At 39.5% G+C, this 25,149-nt stretch overlaps 1 protein-coding gene and 1 long non-coding RNA gene across 25 annotated transcripts in view; one reads left to right on the forward strand and one right to left on the reverse strand.

The window, feature by feature from the left end:
- Window positions 1-653, reverse strand: part of ZBTB20 (zinc finger and BTB domain containing 20) — an 838,196-nt gene extending 837,543 nt beyond the window's left edge. For 6 of the 24 annotated variants that reach the window (XM_055381681.2, XM_063704049.1, XM_055381703.2 and 3 more), the window contains exon 1: window positions 517-590. The gene's annotated coding sequence lies outside the window, so the exon portion shown is untranslated. Of the gene's footprint in view, window positions 1-516 lie in introns of all 24 variants that reach the window. The other 18 variants (XM_055381691.2, XM_063704057.1, XM_063704065.1 and 15 more) reach the window with 6 other exon arrangements.
- A 188-nt stretch (window positions 654-841) lies between these two features.
- Window positions 842-25,149, forward strand: part of LOC129532395 (uncharacterized) — a 118,822-nt gene continuing 94,514 nt past the window's right edge. Inside the window, exons 1-2 of the long non-coding RNA XR_008678122.2 lie at window positions 842-1,061; window positions 6,029-6,103. This is a non-coding gene — a long non-coding RNA (uncharacterized lncRNA). The remainder of the gene's footprint in view (window positions 1,062-6,028; window positions 6,104-25,149) is intronic.

The following is a 25,149-nucleotide window of genomic DNA, read 5'->3' on the forward strand; positions in this document are numbered from 1 at the left end:
TCCAGAGACCGCGAGAGCCACGGCAAGCGGGGGAGGGCGAGGAGGGAGGGGGCAGAAGACAAGCGGGCGCCTCTAGCAGCTCCTGAGCCCCGGCTAGTCCCCCTCAGCTCCTCTTCTTGGAAGCAGCGGCTCCAGGCGCAGGGAGTAGAGAGAAGAAGGCAGAAGACACGTTTCCAGCTGCGGGACGTCCCGCCGGCCCCGCCACCCGCCGACCCTCCCGCACCTCCCTCCCGCCTCCCCGCCGGGTCGGGCGAGGCAGCCGCCGGGCGCTAAGAAGGGCGCCGGGGGAGGGGGCGCGGGCGGGGCGGGGCGCGGGGGCGCGCGCGCTCGTCCAGCTCAGGGCCCGCTGGCTCGCCGCTCTGTAACTCGCTCCCCCAACCCCACCCCGCTCCCCTCCTTCCCAGTCCCGCCGCCCCCCACTCCAGGCGCCTCGCAGACGCCTCATCCCCCTCGGCACGCACACACTCCTCCCTCTCTCCCGCCCGTCCCACAACAAATTAGAGTTTTTGGCATTACCTCCTCGCGCTCTTTAATCTTCTTTCCTCAACTCCTAAACTTCCCCCCGCCCCTACTTCTTCGGCAGAAGGCCCACATTGGACGCTTCACTCCGCCAACCCTCTATCTCTCCCCGCTATAGGATTGCTCTCACGCCAATCTTGGCTTCAGTGAGCCAATGAGAATGGGACGCCCCTCGTGAGGTTGCCGCCCATAAACAAAATGCACTCTTCCTTCTCCCCTCCGCCCCCCCGTCCCCGCCCCTTTCTTCCTCTTCCCTCATCTCTGTCACCTTCGATTGGGCTAAAAGAGGCCCAATCCGCTATCTCAAACATCCATTGGGATGCGGAAACTTCGCTCAGAGAAGTATTAACAGGCGATTGGTGGACAGTCCTTCCACTTCGCCCACCCCCACAACCCCCTCCCCCCGCCGCACCTTCACCCACTCTGAAAAGGTCAATCGTATCTCGTTGTTCAGTGATCCGGGAGGTGGAAGGCTATTGGTTCAGGGAGCCCGTCAGACCGGACTGGAGTGAGCCGTGATTGGTCGACAGAGGCGCAATCAGGTTAGGTTGCTTACTCCTCCGCTTCTCCCTCCTTTTCCTCCACGCCCCATCTCCCCCACCCCCTACTGCTTTTACTTTCTACGCATTTCTATTTCCTCCTTTATTTATTTATTTGTGATAAACTTAAATGACCCGGCGACGGAGGCGGTACTCTAGGAGAAGGCTGAGGATGACGAGCGGCGGCCTGGGGCCAATTGCCGAGAGGGCTGCGGGGTGAGGGGCAGCGGTGGTGGCCAGTGAGAGGCAGGTGTCTGGAGCGCGCTGGGCCTGTGGAGCCGGGATGCCCCAGCGGAGGCGGCGGTTACCCGCTGTCTGGCGCGGCGAGCTGCGCCGGGGGAGCCGCGGGAGCGGAGAGGGGGGTGTCGCTGTCTTGGACAGCTGAGGCAGCGGAATGGAGGCTGGATCCCGGGCGGTGGGTGGGAAAGCCGGAGGGAGGGTCTGGCTGGCGGCAGCGCGCAAGGCCGCACCGGGTCACGCTTGATTCCCGCGGAATGGGGCGCAGGTTGCCAGACCGGGTCCCCAGTGCTAGGGCTCAAGGAAGAATTTGTTCATGCAGAAGATTTAGAAAAATACTATGTAAAACAGTTTGGAGTAAGTCTCCCTTAATATAAATGAGATTTATTATCCTGCCGGAAAAAGCAGATTATGTTTCTTATTACTGAACGCCTGAAGTACCAACGACCCAACCAGAGCCCACAGAATTCAATATCCTGGGTGGTAGAAGGAACAAATAAAGCAACACGGAAAATTAAGTGTGGTTCAAGTGCTTCAATAAAATCTTCGTCCTCAACCATTTGTCATTCAACATAGCACTCCCCAGAGCCAAATTCTTACCAAATATTGGTCCAGTATTCAGGCATTGGAGAAAAAAATGAGGCTGAAGTCCAGCAGGAAGCCCAGGATAGATTCCTAAAAAGGATTTCTTACAAGGGCCAAGATGGGAGGGTTGGGGAAATCACTTTTCACTATACAAAGAAAAAAAAGAAATTACTGCCAAACTAAGTTGCACTTTTTTAGGCAGCTGATATAGCAATAGTTTGTCACAAAATAAGGGACTTTATCAAAAATACCATGCATGTAAAGAATACACTGTACTTGGGATTTGAAAATGACATTGTTTCTAGGACATGGATTTGATGTATAGTTTCCAATAGACTTAAGTCATCTGCATTTTAACCCAGGCTTCTTTGGAACGTACAGCATGCTTTCACATAAGATGCCTGGTTAGAGGTCTTTGACAGAAACTAAGCAAAATAAATTGGCCCTGGTGAAAAAAAAAAAAGTAAGGGCCTTGACCTCATTAATACTATTAAAGCTATCTTGTAAGGATTATATGTATGAGGCTTTGAGAATCCAGAAAATTATTGTGTGTGGTATCAAATTTGAAGTCTGGGAATTGCTAGTGAGTTTGGAAGCCAAAACACTTTTAAACTTATATATAAATGTTAGCTAAAAAGTGATATTGACTGGGTGCAGCGGCTCACACCTGTAATCCCAACACATTAGGAGGCCAAGACAGGCGGAACACTTGAGGTCAGGAATTTGAGAGTAGCGTGGCCAACCTGGTGAAACCCCGTCTCTACTAAAAAATACAAAAATTAGCCGGATATGGTGGCGCACACCCCTAATTCTAGCCACTAGGGAGACTGAGGCAGGAAAAATCGCTGGAACTCGAGGCAGAGCTTGCAGTGAGGCGAGATCGCACCACTGTACTCCAGCCTGGTGACAGAGCAAGACCCTGTCTCAAAAAAAAAAAAAAAGAAAAAAATGAAAAAGAAAAAAAAAGTGATTTAGTAAGAATAATAAGTATTCCATACAGAACAATCAGCAGCGCATGAGAAAAATCAGTAAAATTTAACATTGGCGTTCACACAGTTACTCCTATAACTTCTCCAAGGAGCAATGACCACTCCTTCCAAGTCATTCTTAAAACTTGTTGTTTTCAACCAAATTTTAAAGGTATTATTCAACCTATTGGCATGAGAGTTAAGATTATGATAGGGCACACTAGGAAAGCAGTGCAAGATATTCTAATTCAAATAATGATGATAAGGTGAAGCCCTAGGTATTACTGCCCCTATTTAAGGTAGTAGTTATGTCCTGTTCGTGTGATATTAGAAACTGGAATTAGAATCTTTCTGCCTCTAAGAAATCCCTCAATTTTCATATTTACATTACACATCTACATATCTTGATCACACTCACAGATACAAACACCCCAAAAGATGTACCAAGAATTCCATAATTATGTCAAAGATCAAGAGAGATGTTTTATTGGTTAGCAAACAGCAGAATTGAGAAAAAGAATAAAATAAGCAAGATGTGGTAAGAAAGGAAGGGTAGATAATACAAAAAAACAGGTGGGTGTGGTGGCACGCGCCTGTAGTCCCAGCTACTCGGTAGGCTGAAGCAGGAGGATCTCTTGAACCCGGGAGCTGGAGGTTGCAGTGAGCCCAGATTGCGCCACTGCCTCCAGCCTGGCGACAGAGCGAGACTCCGTCTCAAAAACACGGAAGGGAAGATGATGAAGAAGGCAAGATTGATAAAAAATGAAAATACAAGTGACTGCTTAGAGAAGAATTTTAAGACTTTTATACTTCTTTTAGTCCATTAGTCTACCTATTGCCTTCACAGATTATAGTTTACAGTTCCCAAGGTTCCAGAAGAGGCCAAACTAGTAGCAAATGTAATCTACTTACGTTACTAATGAGGACACAGACTTCGAATACTTTATCCAGCGTCACAAGTAGCAGAGCTTGTTTTCAAACTCAAGTCTGTCTGCCTCTTTCCACTATACTATTTACTCATTCAACAAGTACTAAGTGTGTATCTTCATACTAACTATAATTATTGGACATTTAAGATGCCAGGAACTTAGCAACTAAGCATAAGAATTGGCATTTTTCTCCAAAGACTTGACTGTGTCTTGGAAGAGAGAAATAAAGGGATGAATTATGCTGCATACACATATGGCATATACAGCACAGGAATACATAGCAAAGAATGCCTAACACTTAAGCAGCTGAAAATATTTGTAACACCCTGAACTGATCACTATGCTGAATTCAAAAGTTAATCAAATCAGGTCTTGCTCCCCAGGGACTTAGATTTTAATAAGGGCACTAGTGAGACATATATATGTGTGTGTGTATATATATATATATACACACACACATATATATATATATATACACTAGCCAAATGGAAAGAATAATAGAATAAATAGTACACCCTGAAGAGTGGAAGTACAAAATCAGGGAAGCAGTAACTTTTGAGATTTTTTTTCAGTATCTGTTAGAGAATTTTCCATCCATACACACACACAACCACATATGAAATACATGTCACTTCATATTTTTTGCCATTTGCCTAAAGACAGGTACTACTTCTCTATACATGAGCTCATTAATAACCTGAGCAGATAACAGCCAATAAAACAATATTAAAGGAAAAAGTCTTTCTTCGTAATGAAAGAAAATTGAATTAGACCTCAAAATTTGTCAGAAAAATGTGCAAAAAATTAAGATTAGACAATTTACATCCAAAGCAACTTAAAAGAGGTTTCTATAAATCCTTGTGTAATTCAGATGTGAGACAAGTTATTCTGCACCTGGAAACTTATATAAAATTTGCCTTTAACCTCCAAATCCACATTATGGTAGAAATCTGAGGCCCTTATTTCACTGGATTTGCAGGGGCTTATGTTTTCCTGGTTTTCTGTACACCCACATTTTCATTTCCATTCAGTTTTCTCTTCTACACCAAGCCATTGATTTACATGGGAAATTCACATCAGAACCAAGATCGGTTTCAAACAAACCCTCACTCACATAATGAGAATATAATGGAATTGACTGAAGAATGAGCTGTTATAGAAAGGAGAATAGGAGAAAAGGAAAAAGAAAAGATGAAATTTATTAACGGTGAGGTATACTGATTAGATGAACTGAACATGGAAACAGAACAGAACCCAGAAGTCAGTTCATGCATAAATGTCAGTTTGATTATGTTACAGATTGGCAACACAGATTACTGGGAGAAAAGAGGCTATTCAATACGTCTTGGTATTGGGGAAATGGAAGAACAAAGAACTTGGATCTTTAGTTTATACAGCATACACAAATCAATTTTAGGTACTTTAGGAACTAGATTATGTGTTCAATCTGTAAATAGAAGGTAGGAACTGTAATTAGTAGTTCTACTGGAATTACATAAGTGGATTTGGGGAGGAGCGGTCCGTGAAAGGAGCACAGGATAAATAAAACAAATGTCCAGCATAACAAAGGCCCAGGGACTTTCTTAAGACCCAGCTGTGCCTAAGACCAGCTGTAACCCCTGTCATTCCTGTTACCACAAGCCAGTGACATTTCTTTCAGTTGGTTAGGATTGTTTGAATTGGGTTTGTATCACTTGGAATTTGACATTTGTAAGTCTTAGTTGATGTCTATAAATAATTGTACAGTTTTATTTACGTAGATGTACAGTGTTTCAAAATCATTATAAATGTTTTACAGTTTTTTTACACAATTGTAAAAAGGAGATTTTTTTCCATTACATTTTCTCTTACTGCTCCTGTATGAGAAAACTACTTATTTTTACATAAAAATTTTGTATCCATACATCTTTATGAACTTTTATTACTTATCATTTATTAGTTGATTCTCTTGGTTGTTGACATCCATTTTGTCTCCTAATAGTGATAGTTTTTTTCTCTCTTTTCAGTGTTTGTTACCTGTTGTTTTTTTTCTTATTTTGTTGGTGATATGGTTTGGCTGTCTGTCCCCACTCCAATCTCATCTGGTAACTCCCATACTTCACACGTGTTATGGGAGGTACCCGGTGGGAGATGATTGAATCATTGGGGCGGGTCTTTTCCCTGCTGTTCTCATGATAGTGAATGGGTCTCACGAGATCTGATGGTGTCAAAAATGGGAGTTTCTCTACACAAGCTCTCTCTTTGCCTACAGCCATCCATGTAAGATGTTACTTACTCCTCCTTGCCTTCCACCATGATTGTGAGGCCTCCCCAGCCATGTGGAACTGTAAGTCTCATTAAACCTTTTTCTTTTGTAAATGGCAGAGTCTTGGGTATGTCTTTATCAGCAGCACGGAAACGGACTAATACAGTTGGCCAGAAGTGCAGAGTATTGACTAGTACTTATGGGAGTATGCATCTTTGTCTTATTTCTGAATTTTTGATATCACATCTCTAAGTAGTTTTTGGCTGAAAATTTGATTAAAAGTTTCTATATATTCACAGCTTGCATTGTATTTAAAAAATTACCAATGAATATTAAATTTTATCAAATACTTTTTCTAAATGTATAAAATAAACATAATTATTATTTATTCTGTTAATAGACTGAATTATAATGATAGATTTACTGATGAACCATCCTTCCATTCCTAGATAAAACTCTTTAGTTTTATTACTATTTTAATGAGTATGTGTTTAATTTACTAATATTTTTATTTTGGAATTTGCTGACTTTATAAGTGAGATTGAGTTCCTAAGTGGGATGGACCTGTGCAATCTTCATCCAATTTTGGGATTTGTATTAGGCTAGCTTCATAGAATTAGTCAGGAGAATTTTGTCACGTACAGCGCTCTCGAGCTGATAAAGCTCATCTGTAAAACCATCTTGGCCAATGGGCTTTCTTTTTTTTTTTTTTTTTTTTTTTAAGATACATCTTGTCTTCTCAATTCTATAGTTTTTGGTCACTGTAATTTTCAATCTCTTTCTGAGTCCTTTTAATCATTTAATTTTTCTTAGAAACATATTCCTTTTTTTCTAGATTGTCAAATTTATTTATATAAAATCTGCATAGTATTATTTTAGTTATAAATCACTTTTTAAAAAGTGACCATAATTGGTGTCTATAACAGTACTATATTTCCTCGTGAGCAGATTATTTTATTTTTGTACTTGTTTATATAATTGTATTTGCAACAATTTTGTGTTGTTTGGCTTTTGATGTTTTAGCTACATGCATCTGAATCCTATTCCTACATTTGGGGAATTTTCAAATTTTGTACCTTATCTATTGCTGCACTCCAAACCACTCCGAAACAACAGCCATTTTATATGTTCCTGATTATCCAAGTTAGTAGTTTGGGCTAGGTTCAGCTGAGTGGTGCTTCTACTCTTGCCACTTATGAATTTGAGCCTTTGTTGCAGATCACACAAGCATCAAAAGTTTCACTTGTTCCTCTTTATGCTATTGGAGTCCCTCTGTTTATGGCAAGCCTTACCCTCAGTCCCTGCACAGACTCAACAGATACTCCCCCAGGGAAAAAAGTAGTTGAAAAATTCAGCTTACCCAGGAAAAGCGCTTATCTGTCTGGTGTGTTAGTTCATCAATTTCTTTGACTCTAACCCTCCTGCTTCTCTGTTATGAAGATCCTTGTGATTACATTAGGCCCGCCTGGATAATCCAGGATATTTTCCCCATTTCAAGATCCTTAACTTATTCACATCTGCACAGTCCCTTTTAGCATGTAACACATTCACAGGTTCCAAGGATTCAAATGTTGACATCTTTTGAGGGAGAGGGCTATTATTCGGCATACCACGGAAGGCCTGTTACCACTCTTATTATTACACTCTCAGAAAGCCCAAGGAATACCGGGCCGTCATTTTTTTAAATTGGACTTAATTTTCTAGACACAAGTCCCTACGTCTTAACAACAATCCTTGGGTATATCTTTCTTATATTGCAATTCTATAACCCAAGGACTGAACTACTGAATTTCTGTAACTGAAGGATTTCTGGACTTTTTCTTAATGTGTACGTCTTTGAGGGTTGGTGTGGATGAAGCAGGGATGGCAAATAGTATTTGTACATTACTATATGCTTTTAAGAAAGCAGGCCACAATTTTTCAAAGTCATGCTACAAGTTTCAGTGTGGAAAGAGCTCCATTTATCAAAGATTTATTACATATTTCTCACACATGAATGGAAAATTCTCGTCAAAAATTTCAGCCAGGAAGCTAGGGTTAGAGGAAAAGCAATGAACTCCACCAAGGTCCTTCTTTGTCTCCCTGCAGTAAGCCCTTTCTCTAACAAAGAGCTATTTTATTGATTTATTTATTTTTGTCTATTTGTAATTGACAGAAAGGAGCAAAAAGACCTTTGCTAACTTGTTTTGTTTTTAAGAATGTGGATCTACATTATGACAGAGGTCACTAACTTTCCAAGCCATGTCAAAAGCAGATCATGCCTCTAGTTAAAGAAATACTAAACATCACCACCTGGTAGGGGAAAACATAAAGGAAATTTAAGAGACTAGTTCCTTTTTGCACATTGTATACCCAAGATGATGTGGGCAGAAAATTAATCTGCTCTGTGTTAAATCTCCAGAGAAGATTTGTTTAAAATCTCTTTTAGTAACTCCAATGTTTTTTCAACATCTTAGAATTTCAGTGTTTCCAGGTTTGTGAAATGCCCCTGAGTGAATGATATTCTAAATGCCAAGGACACTGAAAGTTTCAAAACAGGTTGCCTTCCTGAGATCCAAATTTAAATAACCATCCTCATAAAAATCTTTGGAAAATACTGAAGCTACAAAGGAAAATAATAATAAACTTTTAAGTTTGAGGATTGGACATTTTGAGAAAATATATATGATGACTATTTATAACACCTTTTGCAGGTATACAATAAATTTGTTGGTTTAAGAATATACAAGTGTATTATGTTTAACTTGGTTTTATTGGCATATTTAGAGAGATCATAAACCCCCCAAAATTGAAAAAAGGTATCCTTCCAGTTTTAAAACAAGGTCACCATGAAAAATATTTCCCTTGCCTTCTAATTTTACTATTTCCTCCAAGCCTTCATAGATTATACTCTTTGCAAATAATATTCAAAATTGTGAGGCTGCAGCGCTGTCATTTTGAATGGAAAATATTCACTGGATCCATACACGTTTGTTATTTTGGCCAGTACTGATAAATTATAAGTCGGGAGACTGGTTTTGGAGCCCAGAGTTTTAAAAATGTCCAAGGATTTTATTGAAAAACTAATATTATTGAAAGTATATAAGAAGTAATAAGTATGTAAGTAAGAAAGTATGTGAGAAGTAAGCACTTGTACTGGTTATTTTACTAGAAAGGTGTCCTGATCCAGACCCAAAAGAGGGTTATTGGATTTTATGCAAGAAAGAATTCAGGTGAGTTCACAGAATTAAGTGAAAGCAAGTGTATTAAGAAACTAAAGGAATAAAAGAAGGGCTGCTGCTTCATAGAATATCCCCCAGGGGCTACTGGTGGCCATTTTTATGGTTATTTCTTTATTATATGCTAAACAAGGGGTGGATTATTTATGAGTTTCCCAGGAAAGGGGCAGGGATTTCCTGGAACTGAGGGTTAGAACATATATGATATCTTTCAGACATTACCATGACATTTGTAAAGTGTCATAGTGCTGGCCAGAGTGTCTTTTAGCATGCTAATACATTATAATTAACATAATGAGCAGCGAGGATGACCGGAGGTCACTTTCATTATCATCTGGGATTTGGCAGGTTTTGGCTGGCTTCTTTACTGCATCCTGTTTTATCAATGCGGTCTTTGTGACCTGTATCATGTGCCCGCCTTCTATCTCATCCTGTGACTAAGAATGCCTAACCTGCTGGAAATGCAGCCCAGCCCGTCTCAGCTTCATTGTACCCAGCCCTGATTCAAGATGGAGCTGCTCTGGTTCAAAAGCTTCTGAGAGTTATATTTTTAGGAAATTGGGATGATTTTGATCTGAGGGACAAGCAAAGGAGTGGTTCCTTACAAAAAACAGATTCAGGAGTATATAAATAATCAGAGCCCTTCCTGCCTCTTCTACTTCTTTTCAATCCTCAGACATTTTAGTGTCCCCCCATCAGTAGCGTAAGACAGGTGATATGGTTTGACTGTGTCTGCTCCTAAATCTCATCTTGAATTTTAGTTCCCATAAACCCCTTATGTCATGGGAGGGACCCAGTGGGAGGTAATTGAATCATTGGGCTGGTTATCCCCATGCTGTTCTTGTGATAGTGAGTTCTCATGAGATCTGTTGGTTTTATAAGGGGCTCTTCCCCCTTTGGTTGGCACTTCACTCCTCCGCTGCCCTGTGAAGAGGTGCCTTTTGCCATGATTCTGAGTTACCTCAGGCCTCCCTAGCCACATGGAACTGTGTGTCAACCTCTTTCCTTTATAAATTCCCCAGTCACAGGTATGTCTTTATGAGCAGCATGAGAATGAATGAATACAGTAAATTTGTACCGAGGTAATGGGGTGCTGCTATAAAGATACCCAAAAATGTGGAAGTGACTTTGAAACTGGGTAACAGGCAGAGGTTGGAACAGTTTGGAGGGCTCAGAAGACAGGAAAATGTGGGAAAGTTTGGAACTTCCTAGAGACTTAGAGGGTTCAGAAGACAAGAAGATGTGGGAAAGTTTGGAATTTCCTAGAGACTTGTTAAATGGCTTTAACCAAAATGCTGATAGTGATCCAGACAATGAAGTCCAGGCTAAGGTGGTCTCAGATGGAGATGAGGAACTTGTTGGGAACTGGAGGAAGGTGACTCTTGCTATGCTTTAGCAAAGAGACTGGTGGCCTTTTGCCCCCACCCTAGAGATCTGTGGAACTTTGAACTTGAGAGAGATGATTTAGGGTATCTGGCAGAAGAAATTTCCAAGTGGCAAAGTGTTCAAGAGGAAGCAGACCATAAAAGTTTGGAAAATTTGCCACTTGATGATGTGATAGAAAAGAAAAACTCACTTTCTGGTGAGAAATTCAAGCTGGCTGCATAAATTTCCATAAGAAATGAGGATCTCAATGTTAATCACCGAGACAATGGGGAAAATGTCTCCAGGGCAAGTCTGAGACCTTTGTGGCAGCCCTTCCATGACAGGCCTGGAAGCCTAGGAGAGAAATATGGCTTCCTGGGCCAGGCCCAGAGTCCCTCTGCTCTGTGCAGCCTCCAGACATGGTGCCCCGCATCCCAGCTGCTTCAGCTCCATCTGTGGCTATAAGGGACCAAGGTATACCTCAGGCCATTGCTTCAGAGGGTGCAAGCCTCAAGCCTTGGCAGCTTACACATGGTGTTGGGCCCACAGGTGCACAGAAGTCAAGAATTAGGATGGGGAACCTCCACCTAGATTTCAGAGGATGCATGGAAATGCCTGGATGTCCAGGCAGAGGTATGCTGCAGGGGTGGAGCCTTCATGGAGAACCTCTGCTAGGGCAGTGCAGAAGGGAAATGTAGGGTGGGAGCCACCACACAGAGTCCCCACTGGGGCACTGCCTAGTGGAGCTGTGAGAAAAGGGCCACCGTCCTTCAGACCCCAGAGTAGTAGATCCACTGACAGATTGCCCCACATGCCTGGAAAAGCCACAGACACTCAATGCCAGCCTGTAAAAGCAGCCTGGAGGGGGGCTGTACCCTGCAAAGCCACAGGGGCAGAGTTGCCCAAGGCCATGGGAGACCACCTCTTGCATCAGCAGCATCTGGATGTGAGACATGGAGTGAAAGGAGATCATTTTAAAACTTTAAGGTTTAATGACTGCCCTATTGGATTTCTGACTTGCATTGGGCCTGTAGCCCCTTTGTTTTGGCCAATTTCTCCCATTTGGAACAGGTGTATTTACTCAATGCCTATACCCTCATTCTATGTAGGAAGTAACTAACTTGCTTTCAATTTTCCAGGCTCCTAGGCGGAAGGGTCTTACCTTGTCTCAGATGAGACTTTGGCCTTGAATTTTTTGGTTAATACTGGAATAAGCTAAGACTTTGTGGGGACTGTTGGAAAAGCGTGATTGTATTTTGAAATGTGAGGATGTCAGATTTGGGAGGAGCCAGGGGTGGAATGATATGGTTTGGCTGCGTCCCCACCCAAATCTTATCTAGAATTATAGTTCCCGTAATCCCCGTGTGTCATGAGAGTGATCCAGTGGGAGGTAATTGAATCATGGGTGGGGGGGGGGGTGCGGTTACTGCCATGCTGTTCTCATGATACTGAATGAGTTTTCACAAGATCTGATGGTTTTATAATAGGCTCTTCCCCCTTCACTTGGCACTTCTCTCTCTTGCTGCCCTGTGAAGAGGTGCCTTCCACCACAATTGTAAGTTTCTTGAGGCCTTCCCAGCCATGTGGAACTGTGAGTCAATTAAACCTGTCTTCTTTATAAATTACCTAGTCTTGGGTATTTCTTCATTGCAGTGTGAAAGGATCCCCAACCCCTGGGCTGAGGACTGGTACTGGTCCATGACCTGTTAGGAACTGGGCTGCACAAGCAGGAGGTGAACAGTGGGTGATTGCGCATTACCTCTGAGCTCCACCTTCTTTCAGATTAGCAGCAACCTTAGATTCTCATAGAAGCACGAACCCTATTGTGAACTGCACATGCAAGAGATCAAGGTTGCCTGCTCCTTATGAAAATCTAATGCCTGATGATCTGAGGTGGAACAGCTTCATCCTGGAACCATCCTCCCACCCCTCTCCCTGTCCATGAAAAAACTGTCTTCCACAAAACTGGTCCCTGGTGCCAAAAATGTTGGGGACTACTGGTGTAAGAGATCTAGAACATACATATGCCAGAAGTAAATTTGATTTCCTCCATAGAGATAGAAGACCAAAGGAAAGTGATGAAAGACCGGAGACCCAATTCCTGATTCTCGTTATCAGCACCTTGATTTACTTTGATGTATACATAGTGGATGGGTGCTTGCTTTTTTGTTTATACTATAATGTAATATAACATTTTGATTTGGTGAGAATGCAGAGCACATATCTTAAAATTTTCACTTCAATACATTATTATTTGCATTTATATAAGATGACTTAAGTATGATTTTTATATGGTATAAATATTTTTTCAAAAAAGTCTTTTTTCTATTCTACCTTATGGCCAATATTAGTCTGAACTGTAACCTTAAGTTATTTATGTAGTGAACAAATATTTTCTGGGAACTTCTTTTTTTTTTTTTTTTTTTTGAGACGGAGTCTTGCTGTGTCGCCAGGCTGGAGTGCAGTGGCACTATCTCTGCTCACTGCAACCTCCACCTCCTGGGTTCAAGTGACTGTCCTGCCTAAGCCTCCAGAGTAGCTGGGATTACAGGTATGCATCACCACACCCAGCTAATTTTTGTATTTTTAGTAGAGACAGGGTTTCAACATGTTGGCCAGATGGTCTCGATCTCCTGACCTCGTGATCTGCCCACCTTGGCCTCCCAAAGTGCTGGGATTACAGGCATGAGCCACCGTGCCTGACCGGGAATTTCTTAATTTCACTAAATATTTAGTGTATAATGACAAATTAGTCAGGGTGCTCGCCCTTATGGATCACATGGTCTACTGAAAGAAATGTGATAATTCTGTTATAGTCTAATAAGGGCCATGATGGAGGTATGTTTTAATACCTAACATTTATTGAATGCTTACTCAGTGCCTAGGTTCTACATATATGATTAATTCTTACAATTACTTTATGAGTTAGATACAATTACTGTCTCCATTAATGCAAATGAGAAACTGAGGCTTAGAGAGTTTAAAAGCATAGAGAATTTGAGTAATGTCAAATAATTTACTATGACTGACATTTAGATTATGGTAGAGGTATCCTTTATTGTGGAATGGAATTGACTCATGAGATTAGTTTTCATAGGCTGGTTGAAATATCACCTAATGTAGCTAATCTCTGTTTCAATTTCAGTTTTAATCATCACACTGTGGTCTGCTTGTCTGACTCCCTTGATACAATGTGCTGCCCATTCGTTAGGGCCTGAGAGTGGCAGCAGCAGAGGCCAAGGGAGGTATGGAGAGGGTAAGAAAACTCTTAAGAAAACAGGAGCTAAAGTTCCTGTAACAATAATAGATGCATGGAAGAAAAGAAAAGCCTAAAATAGGATCCTCCCATGAAGAAAGCAAAGAGAGGAGATTTCTTAAAACAATAACAACAAGGTAAAAAATGAAGCCACAGGGATGCCAAACCCCTTTGCCATATTGGAAGTTTTAGCCCTTAACATTGGAACCCAGCAATGCTTTTAACCTTGATCTACATAATCTTTCTTCATTTCATGGTTTTGGTGAAAGAGGAAGCCTCAAGCCTCCTTTGAAGCCTGCAGTGTAGTACAAATAATAATCATCCTATGGAAGCATATAGAATAGGCATTAACTAGGTATTAAGGATGACAGAATTAATTTATTTAAGCCATTTTCAAACTTTCTCTGTATTTTTTTAGTCAATACTATCATTTAAAGTAGTGAATTGGTGATTTGGGCTGAATAATGAATTTAGTTTTTCTGACTAGTGGCTATATTACACTCAATTTAGTTCTGAAAGACCATTATATTTATTTCTTTGTTTTATTTTCAAATCTAGTTCCCATGGTGGCCCCCTTTTACTGAGAAAATAATCAGATAATCATTTCAGAGCCACTAAATTGTACAAACCAGAAACACTATGGAATTAGTCAGGACTCCACATTTGCAAGTAGAAGAAACCCAACTCAGATTAATTTAAATAAGAAAGGATACTGCATTAATTTACAATGAAGAAGGGACCTCCAGTGATGTCACCAGCAATCAATCTATCCTGCTTTCTTTCCCAGTGCTGCTTTGCTTCACTTCAACTTTATTCTCCGGTGAGCACTCGCCATGTAATGGCAAAGATGTTAATGAAAACTTTAGGCATATATTACATGATCTTCATCACAAACTCTTTAAATAATAAATGTATTGGTTCACATAACAGCTAAAAATCCAGATGTAGTGAAGCTTTGGATGTGGTTTGATCAAACTCTCTGGGATTCTCTTAGCTCTTCTTTATGTGTCAGCTATAGCTGTAATGGTTCTAGTCCTCACAGATGCACACTACATCAATCAGACCAAGAAACAAATCTTTCCCCTCAGTTATTGACAGAAGTCCTGTATTTCATTCTGTGGGGACCAGTTTAGGTCATTGCCCATCCTGGACTCAATATCTAGGGAAAGAGGGATAAGAGCTCTCTTGACGGATTGGCTTATACTAAACAGGATAAGCCACCTCTGGACTTGAGGGTTGTGTCTGTTCTACTAAAGTCAAATGGCTGCCATATAATGAGTGACAAGTGAGGTGGATACTGGATAATGTAATACTCATTATCCCAGAAAGATAGAATGCATATTTCTCTATTGTTTCAGCAAAAGTCCTGGAGGTGCTTCCCATTGGGGAAGTTCCCACTGGTTGATTCAAGCCTCAAGCTCATCTAGGTCCAATTGAACTAAAAGTAGGGTGAGTGAGTCTCCATAGGCAGAAAGTAGTATTGGGATCAAGCCAAACAATATTTGTGTGTGATAATATGCTTGTAGACCACGTCTCCACTTGCCCTATGTTATATCCTTGGTGAAAATAAATCTTGTCTACTGCCATGGACACAGAGACTAGAAAAATTACATTTCAGAATTCTTGAACAGTAACAGCTGAATTTTTATTTAGAATATGAAATGATTAGATAATATTTTCTAATGGAAGGGAAAATTGGATATTTCTAGAAGTAGCATTTCTTAGAATGAAACAGTATCTTTTTCTGGAAATGAAAGGTACAAGAGAATAAATCATGTTTTGAAAGAAATTGGTAGAAAAAGTTTCTCTCAATTGTATCATAAGATGTAAGATTTAGCATGGCTTTCAAAGGACAGAAAGGCAGTGGTGACTGATATATAGACTTCAATCTAATAAGAAAGGACACGCAGGAGAGTCTCTGAGATTAGGAAGAATAATTAGGCAAAATTTTTAATTAGAAAAAATAGCAAGTATTTTGATCCTGAATACATTTTTAAAATATATTGTTGCCTTTCTTGTTTCTGTATTGAATATTTTTTAAGTTAAAGTTGAATTTTAAAAGTTGTAAAACTTTTAAATTCAGTTTCAGATTCAAGTATAGACTTAAAGAGAAGGATCAAAGTTGTAAGATGTCATTTAAGAATATTGCTAAATAAAATACTTCCGAGGTAACCTGCCTTTGATTTATCTTTTCTATTAAAGATTTATACCTTGAAATGTCAAAATAGCATAGACTTGAGAAAAATTTAAGCCTTGTAGAGTTACTCTGTATACTTACCTATAACAAGCCTCTAGCGTGCTGGCAGAATGCAGTGTGCAGATGAAGGCTGAGAGATAATATCCCACCTCTTCTGCTTCAGCTTCCCAGAGTGGGTGTGGCTAGTGGAGGGGAGTTCATACAACTGACAATATGCTTGCCCAATATTTTCTGGCTAACCCTCATTTCTCACAATGACTCTTTGTAGGTTTTGTTGTTGTTGTTGTTTTTCATTTCACCTCCAGGTATGATTTTTATTTGTGCAAAGAACTGAGGGATGAAAAGTTTTGCCAGCAGATATTTGGTGTTGTGAACACATAGAAGTGGTCTAAGGAAATTACTGGCCTAGTCTCTGCTCTAGTGGAGGTAAGTCAAATGCTGGAGAAAATAATAGATTAGTTAAACTATTCTGTTCTTTCTGCTGTCAAGGAAGCCATCTTGTAGGACATCCCACACCTGAAAGAAAGAATTCAGCTGTAATTTTTGAAAATAGCACATAACAAATACATTTTGGTATAATTTTAAAATTGATTTTAGAGAGAATTTTGGGACTGCTGTCAATCCAATTTATGTTCTTCCTGAGGATCTCAATGTGTTAGATTTCTGTGTTAGCTTCCTGGAGAATATAGATATTTCTGCTGTTAAGGAGCTAATAGTCTCACTAGATAGGAAGACAGGCATACAACATGCAACAAAAGACACAATAGAGCATGTAATCAATGGCTGTTTTGTTAGTTATTTTAATTTCCAGTCATGGACTTACTGGGGGTTTTTATTAGAATTCATTTGGCGATAAGAGAGATGGGATGTCATGGAGCTCCAGGGTAAAAGTTCATGCCACACATGAATAGGAAGATAGGAGCTGGAGGCTTGTTCTGGATTCAAGGGAGCTTGAAGGATCCCTGCACCAGTGGTCTACCATTGACATACTGTGGCTACTCTCTGAGGTTACTTTTCTCTCTGTCTTCTACCCCCTACTCCTGTTCTAGAGTTCAAGTTCAAATTTCTGAGACTAAATCTGTTTGACATAGCTAATTATTCAAATCTCATTTAGGCTGAGCTTTCTCACCCAGCCACTGGCTAATGGGTGAATTAGCTGGTGTTGTGTCAGGTGACTGTTCCTGACTTCCTTATCTGTGGCCAGGGGTGTTTCTTAGAATTGGGGATGGGGGAGTGTGATCTCTGATGAAGGACACAACTCCCTTGGGATGCCCCTTCCACAGTGCTATGTGTTAATGTGTGGCAGGGTCCCATAACCAACACAAAAATTGCAGTAAGCATGTAGCTAGTACATTCTCTGGGAGATCAAAGAAGAAAGTATTTGATGTGGAATTGATAACCTAATGAGACTCCATGTCAAGAAAGGATTGGCACCATGTCCTGAATGATCAACAATAATCTAATTTAAAAGAGTAGGGAGAAGAGAATCTAATATAAAAGTATTGGCCTGGATAATAACTACAAGCAGGCCTTATCTTTACCCATTTTTTAATATAACTTTAAAAAATTTGACTGGGAGCCCAAAAACACTCATAGCATTTAATTAGTCTGATTAGCACTAATTTTCTGGTTCCGGAGGTGAGGCCAGGAGCAGTTTTTTTCTCACCACTGAGTGGGTCTTTACACAAAGATATGTCTCAGGGTAGAGATTAATATAAGCTGACTTTTGGCCACTTCCTGCCTCACAGAAATTAGACAGGAAGCTTCCTAGCAAAGAGACAGAGTTAAGAAATACAGTTTCTTACCACTCCAGGAAAGGTACATATTAATTCCCTTTGCTTCTGCATCCACTGGTAGAAGCCATATTCGCCAACAGCTTTGCACTTCCATAGTATGGTTATTCTAAGCACCTAGGTGGAAACCAAGTTCTCTTAGGCTGGACAGAACTCTTGTATTGGGCTACCTCATAAGTTGATAGCCACAGTAGAAGGTTGCTCTTGGATCAGATGCTGATTCCTGACTCAGTCAATGGTATGAAGCAGTGTGATTCTGTGGTTCACAGCAAGGAAAAGCTGTGGCAGTGTGGTAATTTGCATTAATGGAGTTATTTACTCATTCTGTATCTGTGCCATTTGCCATGGGACTTTGCATTCCTCCTGCTGAAGAGGCAGAATATATTTTCTCATTATTTGATTAAATTTTGTGCTTGGTCATGTGACTTATTTTGGCCAAAAGAATGACACATGCCAGAGTCTCAGTGAAGAGGACTTGTGTGTTTCTTCTTATCTTTGTGCATTTCTGCCATTGCCAAAGGAAAAACAGGCCTGTACCAGCTTTCTGGGCCAGAAAAGAATGAGAGACATATAGGGTATACATAAGTGTTTCAGCTGGGTCACCCCTATGGGCCCACCCTAGATCAGCTAACCTCTAGTGAACCAACTGATGTATGGGCTCAATAAATACCACTGAGATTTAGGGGTCCTTTGTCACATAGCAAGAGTTAACTGACATAGGCAGATTTGCTCAAAATGAGTCTGTAGATTTGTTAGCTTCAACCAGAATGGGGATGTGGCCATAAGAAGCCCTCAAGCTGCCACAGACTTCACTCCAGCAAACAGGTGACTTCCTTAAAGCCCAAGACAGACTGTAAACAACCCACAAGACTCATCAAACCAAAACCTCTGATGAAGATGGTATCTTCTTACGTAAGTACACATATAAAAATTTCAATCTCTGTTGCTCTAGACTCTGAGTTTAGCTGATAAATCCAATGAAATAGAAAACCAGGGGTTAAAACCACAAGGAAAGGAGCCCAAGCATCTATTAGAAGGGCAAGTCTATTTACTGGTAGCCGAGACCTTCTAATGTGTTTCCGTAATATCAGGCAGCACTCATGGAAAGCTGTGGAAAATGTAGGACAACATGTCTATTTGACAGAATCAGGAAATACACACAGAGTATAAGGTATGACCTAGGTCAAAACCCAGAATCCAAGATCAGGACTCCTTTTGGGGAAGAATCTTGGCCTTATGAGGTTGGTTGGAAATGTCAGTGTAGCTGTTATAATTTCCTGGAGTAGGTTTAGACTACACAGAGACTTTCATTCTTTCATAGGAAATGAACGGTCACCACGAAGATGCTTAGGGCATTTGTAAGGATGACAGCCACTTTTGTGATTTGCCTATCACAAGCTGTTCAATTTTGGCTTAATTTTATGTAAATAGCGCTTTCTTTTGGCACTCTATGGATCACATGTTTGCAAGGAAAAGAGAGGAGTACACATAAAGCTCCTTGAGATATAGAATGAGATTTTCCCAGGCATAAAGTATAGCTCAGACCTACAAAAGTATATAATACCTAGAGGTATAAAGAACACTGTACAACATTTTTTCTGTGTCCTCCATGTGTTTACCCTGTGGTTGAAGAGTTAAATTCTCATATAAAAACAATTATATAAGTATGGGAAAAATATTGACCTACTGAGGAACTTTATAGCAAGGTCTTATTCTATTAAGAATTTTAAGATAATATTTAGCATAATGGAAATAAGGTTCTTACAACAGAGTTTATTCTTTTCCTCCTTGTACATTGGTAAACAAATATACCAGACAGAGTAAGCAATGTTATAGTCTGGGACAAATTATACTATTGATTCTTTAAAAGACTTTTAATTTATGAGAAGGTTATGGCAATCTAATCAAATAAATGGAAATTCATGTAGGTATGAGTCAAATAATCAAACATTATTATTCTTACTCTATTATACTTTTATGACCATAAATGCAATTTTATTTCAAAATATTAAACTTGTGATAGTATAGGAAGGACTTCATCCTTAAGATGATGGAGCTGAAAATTTTAGGCCTTAAGGACTAATCCTGATATTTATGAAATGGATAAGTTTTCTTGGTTTTTATACTGATAATGTATGTGGTATAATATACAACTACAGAAGTGCCCCTACTTGAGACATATAAATAACAACAAATACTACTATAATAACCACCTTGAAATGAGTTTTTAATTGCTTTGATGACTATAGTAGCAATTCCCAAAATATGCTAGCTCTGTTTACTTTCAATTTTATTCAGCATATGGGCGTAGGAAAGCATTAGCATTTTCCAATTCCAAGGATGAATGTGTTTAATGTTAAAATAACTCAGAACAGTTTTATGTTTTTCATCATGAAGTTCAAGTAAGAAATATAAATACAGAAACTTGGGTCTGCTGCTATTCTGCCTATAAATTTGGTCAATCTGGTGAGGACGTGACCATAGAGAGCTTATGGATCAACTATTTGGGCTTCCTTTTACTACCAACTAAAACACATGATGCAAAATTATTTCCATCAATAGGACAACTATTTGAAAACATTCATACTGTGTAGACATGTTTTTAACCTCAATTTTTTCCCATCAATTCTGAATATATTTTTCGTAGGGGCTGGAGGTTGTAGTGATTGGTGCCATACCTAATAGCGGGGTATCAAAAAGTGACGGAAATTTGGGCTTGAGTCTCAGTCAACACAGTCAGCTTGCAAGAAATATAACTATTAATCACATTTATCAACTGAACTTAATTTTGATTATGAGACCCCATTCTGCTGAGTGTTGGAAACTCAATCATTTTGGAGTTACAGCTGTGTTCTCCCAGTGCAGGTCCAGTGACCATGAGACTTGTAAAATGCCAAGATATGGGGAATGGGGATGGAGGAAGAATTTGGCATAGGTTGTCATGTGTCAGCCCTGGCATCTTCAGAGACAGCTTTTGTCTCATCTGATCTTTAGTTGTCTGTCAGCACAAAACACTTCTGAGTTTCTATTTTTCCTGACAATTAGATTCTTTCAAGTTTTCTCCATAAACTTATTCCAGTGCCCATCTCAGATATTGTGTTTATTTGTGTTATTCTTGCATCATGCACTCTCAGGAAACTTAACAAGTTTAGTTGAACTCTTCATTTTCATGCTTTGCTTAGGCATTGTATTAGTTCATTTTCACACTGCTATAAAGATACTACCCAAGACTGGGTAATTTATAAAGAAAAGAGGTTTAATTGACTCACAGTTCTGCATGGCAGGTGAAGCCTCAGGAAACTTACAATCATGGTAGAAGGTGAAGGGGAAGCAAAGACTTTCTTCATGTGGTGGCAAGAAAGAGAGAGCCAGCAACAGCAGGGAAAACTGCTTTATAAAACCATAAGATCTCATAAGAACTCATTCACTATCACAAGAACAGCATAGGGGAAACCGTCCCATGATCCAGTCACCTCCCGCCTGATTCCTCTCTCTACACATGGGGATTATGAGGATTACAATTCAAGATGAGATTTGTGTGCGGACACAAAGACTAACCACATCAGGTGTGTCAGAATTAAACTACTGCTCCTATATAATACTGTAACTGACATAAGGGAGAATTCTGAAAAAGCCTCAGGCCAGTCTCTTTAGACATACCATGTGACCATTCCAACTCCAGGTTTCATTTGCATGCCCATCCTCATCCAGGCTAAGCAGGTCTCTTCAACAAACATTAGCTAATACCTGATAGTATGGAATTAGACTTCAGTGTCTGATAGAGCCCTAAGAACCCTGAGAAACAGATAGTATCTTTTAGCACTTAGAGCTTGGACTAGGTCTTAAGGGAGAGGATTCCCTAAGGAAGTACTAAGTGAAAGTGACTTAAGGGTGGGATAACAGGAGCAAAGAAATGGAGGCGGAAACAATGAGACATGGATGTGACAGTTAGTTTAAAAACAATGAGAACACTGATTTGATTATAAAGTTGGGTTCATGATGGGGAATCGTGGAAAGTAAGGTTGACCACGTAGTGTGAGCCACTTTACAGTAAATTTTTTAGGGCCAGAGCTGTGTTTCTTTTATAATAATGAGTTTTTTCTCCTACTTTTAACTGAGAACAATTTCAGGAAAGTGGAGAACAGAGAAGGCCAGTCCTAAAGTATACAATTATGGACAGAAATTTTGATTTTAGTATAGTCAATATTGCTTCTTTTCCACCTTTCCTTCATAATAAATTTTGATGAAGATGGATGGGTTTCCAGCTCTCTGGTGAACTTGTGATTCTTGTGAGATAACCTTGCGTGGGTCTCTGGAATAAAAGTCTGTAAGGAGAAGGCCACAACCTAGCTCATTAATAAACTCCAGCCTCAATCATCCAGTCCAGATGTGGAAGAACCAGTTGTTGCAAACTGTTTTCAAAAGAAAGCAGAGTAGACACTTATAAAGCTTCTCTCTTCTCTCCTTAGTCTTCAGGAAGAAATTTCCTGGGGCAAAGCCTGCTATAGCCACAGAAGCATATCTGTGGCTGCCTTTTTTTTTTTTTTTTTTTTTTTGAGACAGAGTCTCAGTCTGTCACCCACACTGGAGTGCAGTGGCATGATCTAGGCTCGCTACAACCTCCATCTCCAAGGTTCAAGCTATTCTTCTGCCTCAGCCTCCCTAGTAGCTGGGACTATAGGCATGCACCACCATGCCCGGCTAATTTTTTTTTGTATTTCGAGTAGAGATGGGGTTTCTTCATGTTGACCAGCCTGGTCTCGAACTCCTGATCTCAAGTGATCTGCCCACCTCGGCCTCCCAAAGTGCTGGGATTACAGGCATGAGCCACCGTGTCCGGCCTGGGGCTTCTTATAGAAGTTAAGTCATCCTTTTTCCTGTGCTGTTTTGCCTCAAACCAGCAACCATGGTTTAACTCAAGCGGTGCTGTGTGCAGAGGGAGAAGCTACCACAAAGCTGGAGAGCTGCTTTTTGACCATTCTTTGGAGTGCCACATTCTGCTGTGGTTTTGCTCCTGGAATAGGTCTTTTGCTCTACACCTTTGCAGAGATGCATACAAATGTTTCGGCAAAGTACCATAACATCTTAAAGAATGCAGTGTTTGGCCCTGAGGTCATGTGTCTTGAAATTTTTTGTGTGTATTTATGAATGTGGGGACTTAGGGGAGTGAGATAGGGTGAATAGGTGAATATTTAATTGAATATTCTTTAATTGAATGCGCCGATATGAATTTTATTAATGTGGAGGTTTTTTTGGGAATGTAGAATGACTATCTTTGCCTATTATCATTAACTTGTGTTCTAGAAATAAATATTAAATCAAAGAAAAAAGAATTCGTAAAAATTAGAAGAAATCACAAAAGTTTATATAGTGCTGTTTGAGACAAAATAAATCTAAAGGGTTCCATCTGCTGGTAGAAATAAAAAATGAATACAAATTAAAATATGCATTGTAAAAATTATCTGGCAAATTAGAAGTGATAGTCACAGAAGTTTAAATTGAAAGAACAATCATCTACTTCCTTTATTTTAAAAACTATCATGGAACATGAAAATAAATACGTAGTTGTTTTAAAATATATTATAGAAAGCAAACAGATAATAAACATTGTTTTTTTTTTTTTTAACTATAAGCTTTGTGAAGGTAGGGGCCATGTCTATATTGTTCCTTAATATATTCCCAACTCTTGGTAATGTGCTATGCAAATATATGTAAATAATTTTGTCACATGATTCAGAGTTGCATGAAACCTAAAAGGATGTAACAGAAAGTTTATATTTTTAACTCAAGGAACCATAAAGTTATGTTATGAAATTATAGAAAATACACTTATAATAAATTTACTTCTTAAATAGAAGTTCTCCCCTGAAGAATTTAATATCAATTTGTAATGATATATTTTATTTCTCAGAAAGATAAGTCTAGGAGTCAGGATAAACTATGTTATGCTGTGGTAAAAAATGATTCCCAAATCTCAATCTCAGTGACTTACGACAACAAAGGTTATTTTCTTGTTCACATCCATCATGAGTTTCCTGCACTCTGCTCCTTATGTGTGTTCATTCTGGGACCCAAGCTGTTGAAACACCTATCTGGAACATAACTGATCGTCCTGACACAGAGAGAGAGATGTGGCACTAAACATATGTGTTTTCCTTTTTAATAACAGTTTTATTGAAGTATAATTTTCATACATTTAGCCATTCTTAGTGTACAATTCAATGTTTGTTAGTAAATTTACAGAATTGTGCAACTGACCACCACAGTCCACTTTTAGAACATGTCCATCGCACCCAAAACATCTCCTGAGTCCATTTGCAGTGAATCTTCATTGCTACACCCAGCCCTAGAAAATAATTACTCTGCTTTCTGTCTAAAAATTTGCCTTTTATAGATATTCCATATGAATGAAAACATATATGTAATCTTTTATGTCTGACTTCTTTCACTCAGCATGTTTTTGAGGTTCATCTGTGCTGTACCATGTCAGAAGTTTTTATGACTTTTTAAGAAACTGTTAAACATTTACAAAGTGACAAATCATTTTATATTCCTACCAGCAACATATGTGGGTTACAGTTTCTCCATATCTTCACCAATGCTTATTTTTGTTTGTCTTTTTTTATTATAGGCATTTTAATAGGTAGGAAGTGGTTTCTCATTACAGTTTTAATTTGCATTTTCTAATTCAAATGACTTAATGTGATTGAGCCTCTTTTCATATACTTATCAGCCATGTCTTTGGTAAAATGTCTATTCAAATTCTTTGCCTCTTTTGTATGTTATCTTCTTATTTAATTATAAGAGTTCTTTATATATTCTGGATAACATTTTTATTAAGTCTATGATTGGCAGGTATCTTCTCCCAGTCTGTGGCTTGTCTTTTCATTTTTCTGAAGTGTCTTTTGAGGGACAAGAATCTTTTAAATGTTTATGAAATCCAATGTGTCATTTTTTTCTTTTATGCATTATGCCTTTGATGTTATATCTAAGAACTCTTTGCCTAACCCAAGAAATTCCAGGGCCATGAAGATTTTCTATTATGTGTTTCTCTAGAAGTTTTATAGTTTTCATTCTTACATTTGAGTTTATGATCCATTTTGAGTTAATTTTTGTGTTTAGTATAAGGAAAGCTGCCTCATTCTTCATTTTTTCCCATTAAATTTCTGGCTCGTCTGCTAATCTGTTGTTTGCTCTAAGCTTAATCACACCCTAAGGCTAGCTATGATATCATCCCTCCCCAATTATTTGTCACCAAAATCACTGTTGTTCTTGACAATGTCCTGGACATGGGGACT

Source organism: Gorilla gorilla, chromosome 2 (genome assembly GCF_029281585.2).
Source record: "Gorilla gorilla gorilla isolate KB3781 chromosome 2, NHGRI_mGorGor1-v2.1_pri, whole genome shotgun sequence".
In the NCBI taxonomy this organism is placed as follows: domain Eukaryota; kingdom Metazoa; phylum Chordata; class Mammalia; order Primates; family Hominidae; genus Gorilla; species Gorilla gorilla.